This window comes from Hemiscyllium ocellatum, chromosome 2, assembly GCF_020745735.1.
Source record: "Hemiscyllium ocellatum isolate sHemOce1 chromosome 2, sHemOce1.pat.X.cur, whole genome shotgun sequence".
Lineage (NCBI taxonomy): Eukaryota > Metazoa > Chordata > Chondrichthyes > Orectolobiformes > Hemiscylliidae > Hemiscyllium > Hemiscyllium ocellatum.
Window position 1 is genome coordinate 102,959,937 of NC_083402.1, and position 6,117 is coordinate 102,966,053.

A 6,117-nucleotide genomic window follows, 5' to 3' on the forward strand; every position below is an offset into this window, starting at 1 on the left:
ACGAATTCCCAAAGTCATTGGAAAGTCACTGTTCCATGTCCTGAGGAAATAGTTTGTGGCACTTTGGCCATTGCAGTGAAGTAGACAATGCTCTTGACTACTTATGCATTTTTTCTTTGATGGAGCATTGTGACAAGTGTAACCTGCTCTGGTTTGGCAAACAGTCCAACACAATTGTTAGATACGCAAATATTTGGCAGAGACTTCAAGTAGTCTACTGATGCAGTTTCCCCTGAGAAACAAAAGTCTGTTGTTGTGTGTTATCTTCAATGGTGAACTAATCTGCAGATACAAGCGTGCAACTGCTAATGGAGTACAGAGAGCTGCTGCTACTGCCAAACAAGCCTAACATTCCTCCAATAGTTCCTCCACCTCTTCTTCTAACAACTGAGTCAGAGGAAATACCTGTAGGTGCCATAAAAGTGAGCTGTGTCTTAATTAAAAATAAATAACAAGTAGAAATAAAAGAAGAAATAACAAAAAAAATTGTAATCACCATAGAAATAGACATTTGAATCCATTTGTATCTGTCATAGGGCCTAATCACCTAAGAATCCACCTGCAAGTCATCTTGCCGATTAATTTCTAGTGTAGTAAGATTAGTAAGGAATTAAGGTTTCTCTGTTGGAATCTTCTAAAATAGTTTGTGTTTCAGGCAATAATAGACACAGATCTGGCTTGTAAGACATTGGCCTCAGTCTGTCTCAAGTTCTTCAAATTCCCTGTCTTATGATAAAGGGATGAAATTGAAACTATCACATCCTCACCCATCCAAGAGAAAAGGGAAATGATGTTAATTTCACTGGCCTAGCAGAGGTTAAGGCTAATGAGCTGGAGGTTAGTTTCAAATCCCACTGTGGCAGCTGGTGGATTTTAATTTCAACAATTTCATCATGTCTGGAAATGGAAAGCTTGACTTCTAAATGGTGATGATGAAACTTTACTGTTGCTTTAAAAATCATACCTGATTCAATTATTGCCCTTCAGCCAAGAAAATCTGCCATTTTCATTTGACTCTGATCTGAATGTAACTCAGGGCCAAAAGAAATATGGTTGACTCCTAACTGCCCTCTAAAAAATGCTGAGCAAGCCATTCTATTCAGAGGACCATTATTTGGGTGGGCAGAAAATATCGGCCTTGCCTTGACTTTTATGATGGATCACAGTATTGAATAGATGACAATTAGGAATGGAAATCCTGACACAATTGCTTCTTTTTATAGCCCAGAAGTGATGAAATTGTGGTGTGTGTTCCATTTAGCCTAGTTACATTAGGCAACTAGTGCTGACTAAATCAAATAAAGTTCACAGATACGAAAATCGAGCATTCAATTATCTCTCTAGGTTAAATCACACTTGCTCAAAGTGCAAAGCTTTAGTTAGGCTTTTAAGGGCAATCATTAAGACGTCAGAATTGTTGAGCTATAAACAATGAGAAGTTCTTCTTATTTTTGTATAGATACCATTTGAGTTATATCAGACATAAAATTGTGGATGCAGCGCTTTTAAAAGGAACCTTAGCCTTCAAAGGGGCAGACGCCAGTTCCTCAATATTGATCCTGTCTATTTTTTCTCTTGAGGACTGAGGTGAGGTGGTAAGTGCTTGCTTCATTTTTGGTTTGAAAATAAACATGAATTTTGCACAACCTTGGTTACAGCACATACCCGAGCTGTGACCTAACAAACTGAGGATTTCTGCATTCTTTGAGGTCAGCCTGTCGGTCTCAGTTATATTGATCCCTAACTGCTGTTATAAATGATCAGTGGCTGAGCCAGTCCATACCTTACAGTGTGTTAAGTGAGTGTTCTGAATTAACAAACTGCCTTGCAGTGCTTGCCTCAGAGATGAATCTGTGCTCCTTAGACATTGTCAGATTTATCTGTAAGACAAGCTACCAAAGACACAGACATATTAAATTTGGGCTGTAGGCTATAATTTAATATGTGTTCAATCAGGAAATTGATTTAAGATGTTGTTCCTATTCCCAGTGGTGGCTGCTGTTCAATAAATTTTGTGCAGCTATTAAAGTTCACCAAGTGTGGAATACTGAATACATTTAGTATATAATTACTTTTAAAATAAAACACATATACATATATTAAGAATAAAAACAAACCATTATCATGCAAAGAAAAGTATGGCTATAACAGGTTCATGTATGCGCCTATTCTGGATGAGTATTTCAATAGTTCGAGAAACATTACTCTCAAAGCTCCACTGGACATTTTAGTACATAAAACGGCCCCTCATAGTTAGTATTATACGAAGTTAGGTTTACAACTACAAACAGAATCCTTACAATTACAAAATTGTTTGCTTTCTTTACGTCAATTCTTTGATCCTCAGTCTAACCTTGGAGTCACCCACTCCCACTAGCCCCCAAAATCCTTGATCTATCCTCTCAACCTGAACTGACTATCCCCCACCACATGACTACCCAACCAACAAGTGACGACCAATGTCTGAACTCCTGACTACCACCCAGACCCACCCACTTCCTCCATCTCAAACATCCCCTGACTCAACTCAACTACCCCTCGACTACTTAACTACCGCACTGACCTGGCTAACCTCTGACTCACGTTTCTGCTTACATCACATCAACTACTAAACTGGACACACATACTGTTAGAGAAGAGTTACTGAACAGCACCAGACAAGGCAATGACAGGCCTTCAAATCCCAGTGAGTATTACTGGAGAGAGGATAGAGCAAACTGTCTCAAGCATAAGTGTGTTCATGTTGCAGAGCATTGTGACAAGGTCTCCTTGTTGGACATCAGGTAACATCAAAGACAACTATCCCATGACTTCATGTAGGTATCTTGACAGCCACACACAGTCTGGGTGTCAACATGTCTGACTCCTTAAATATGATAATAGATACCTTAGCCTAGGCCTTCCAGTAAGAGCACAAATATGCACTAAAACGTTACCCACTGCAATGGTTGCAATTACTTGTGAATGGTCCAATAGAGGGATAATTGTACAAAACAGTATGGAAAAGGGAAATTTCCACTCAAAGCCCTTCCCCTTCTCACTTGTTTCCTTGATCCAACTTTAGTCAGGAGCCCAGAAGCTGCCTTATGCCCCCTTCCAAGCCTGCATATGTACACGTGCAGATGGACAGTCTTTGGAGATGCTCTCTTGCTCCAAAAGCTGAGATTGCTGCCCGAGATTGACTAAGAACCAAATATTTATTATTGTTGCTTGTCTCTACTCTATTGAGGTCACAGGGGTAACATCATGAAGAATTGGTAAGAAAAGGAGAATTAATCTTTGCAGTTGTACAAAGCTACACACATAGGTGTATGTGAACCAGGGATGTTTCGAAGTTTCCATTATTTAATGAAGTCACATTGAATGTATCACTTTACATCACTGTACAGTCCTGGCCATAGCCATAGATTGCAGCTTCCTTTTAAATAACAAGTAGAAAGGCATGAATTAATGGGATATTAGGGCCATGGAGTTTGTGTGTTTAATTAGTGTCAGATGCATTGGTTGCTGGAAACAGGAAGCATGACCATTTGAAGAAATTGCCTAGTGGTATTATTGTTGGACTGTTAATCCAGAGATCCAGATAATGTTCCGGGTTTGAATCCCACCATGACCAATCATGGAATTTTAATTATAAAATGCCTGGAATTAATGAGCATGAAACCATTGTCAATTGTCGGAAAAATCTATCTGATTCACTAATGGCATTTAAGGAAGGAAACTGCCATCTTTACGTGTTCTGGCCTAAGTGTGACTCTAGGCCCACAGCAATTTGGTTGACTCTTAACCTCCCTCTGGGCAATTATGATGGGCAACAAATGTTGTATAACCAGTAACGCCCTCATCCTCTGAACGAAACAATATTCAGGCATATGGCTGAGTGAACCTACGTTAATAAAGGCATCTGAGCAGGCTGGTACTGTTCTTAGCTTCCTCTGTATTATCTTCCTCTTCCTGGATTTGTCTTGGAAATGGTCTATCCCCTGAGTCTTGTTCCTCAAACAGGTCGAACTTGCTACTGCAAATGTTGTAAGCGACCGCAAATGTTCTGAAGAACTTGACTGATGACTACTGATGAACACTTCCAGATTAGTCTACATCTCTGAAGCACACTTTCAGTTTGCCAATGACAAGATTTTCAAAGGACATTCACTATAGCTCCTAAACTCATTAATTCAGTTTTGACAGGTGTCTTGTCAACCATATTTGTATCCTAATAGCCACTCTTTAAGTTTTCTTACAGATTAACAGAGTTTGGAACATGTGGATTGCCACAAAGTGAAAGCATCATGGCAGCTCTAATGAAACTTTGTGCACACATGCAGAAATATCATTGCACCCCAAATATGCATTGGCGAGGGAGTGCCTTGCTGTTGAAAAAATACACTAGGCATATGTAGTCAATTGTACCTTTCTTTCTGTGAGAACCCAGCCAGAACTGACAACTTGAGTGTCTGCTAATCCTGATTGAGGTCATTGCAGCTGAATTTGACACAATTGCCAGCTCTGCCAAAAACTCAGATCACATGTGCCGTATGTGTTTGTGAGCTGCCAACCTACACATCCTACCAGTAGAGGCTTGGAAGGTTTGGGAGACCAAAAACAAACATTGAAGAGAGTGATCATTTTAGCAGTGGCTGATTATACTTGGATCCAGAAAGCAGCTCGTCCTCCACAAAGAATATACAAATAGCCGGCTACCCTTAGAAATGGCGAACTCCTGAGGGACTGCTATTTCCACATGTCAAGGAAACTCAGTCTCTGCTTGTAGACCGTGTGTCAGGTGTAGTGTCTTCTGTCACCTGCACCTCTTTGCTTTTTCTCTCTCTGACATTCATCCACAGGTATCTCAACATCAAATCTCTGTTGCTGTTGGTAGTGGCAATTGGTCATTTTTCTGCTCACCTGTAGACCCATTTAAGTCACAGTTTGGGTCTGGCTTTGGAAATTTTGCAGTATTTCACCCTCCAACTGTGTCCAAATTAGCACATTCTTCCATTCTAAGATTGCCCTGAATCATTTCCAAGATAAAATTGGTGGTCATGGATATAAAGTAATCACTAATAAATTCAAATATTAATAAGCTAAAAGGGAACACTTCCATGCTCAAGAAGCCTCTGGCAAAAGATCTACTACATCCATCTCCCGAGAAGGAAAGGAAACACAAGAAGAAACATTTGGTGCAAAGCTCCAACTCCTGCTTTGTGAATATCAAATGTCCTGATTGCTAAAACATCCCTACAAGTTTTCAGCCACTCGCAGAGTCTTGTGTGCCAGATGCCGCACTGAATTTGTCAGCCAACCAGCAGCAAGGTCAGGCTAACAGTAAGCTGTTCTCTCAGAAGAAAGCGCAGCATTAAATAGTATCTCAGGATGGAGTGCAAGACTACTGACACCACTGGGCTGAAGGATACTGATTCACTTCCTTGAGATCTGGTTGGCAGAAGGATGGAGGTGTAGCTGGAGAAGGTGTGGTATTTGTCACTGCCGGCAGCCTGATGTAATTATTCTTATGTTTATGTAAGCATTTTTGCACCTCTACTGATATTGAGTAATTTGTTAGAATTGTCAAATAATATGTTGTAACATCAAAAAAAAGGGAAATAAGGAGAAACATCTTTACTCTGGTCTAATTTGAAGGTGAAACTCAGAACCTTGGAGAATTTTGCGATCATTTCAAAGGGCAAACAAGAATCACCCATGAGAGTGAAATAGAATGGCGAAAGACAAAAGTAACAACACAAGGCTACTATTTTCATTCAAGTGTCATTCAGTTCACAATGGCAGAATCACCTCAAATAATTCAGTTCTGATTAAAAATTATGAGTAAATTCTCCTTCTTTGAACAATTTAGCCTCAAACTGAGCATTTTCAATCTTTGCTTTTTTGTGGAAGTCCATTAATAAAGCTACAGAAATTTACCCTGTCAAAGTAGGACAATAGGTCAAGATTAATTTAGCAGAAAGCAACAACGCATGGGCTGTTTGTTACATTTAATGCTGGGAAATAGTGCACAGCTGTGTAAATGCAGCAAATTGCAAGTACCAGTAAAGGTTTATAACACACCATAAGTACATTCCTATTAAAAATAATTGAGTCCCAAAACGGTCAATAGAT

General features: G+C 39.6%; 1 pseudogene; it reads left to right on the forward strand.

Moving 5' to 3' along the window:
* The first annotated feature begins 308 nt into the window (after positions 1-308).
* Positions 309-5,364, forward strand: LOC132825955 (small ribosomal subunit protein eS27-like; annotated as a pseudogene).
* Positions 5,365-6,117: the final 753 nt, after the last annotated feature.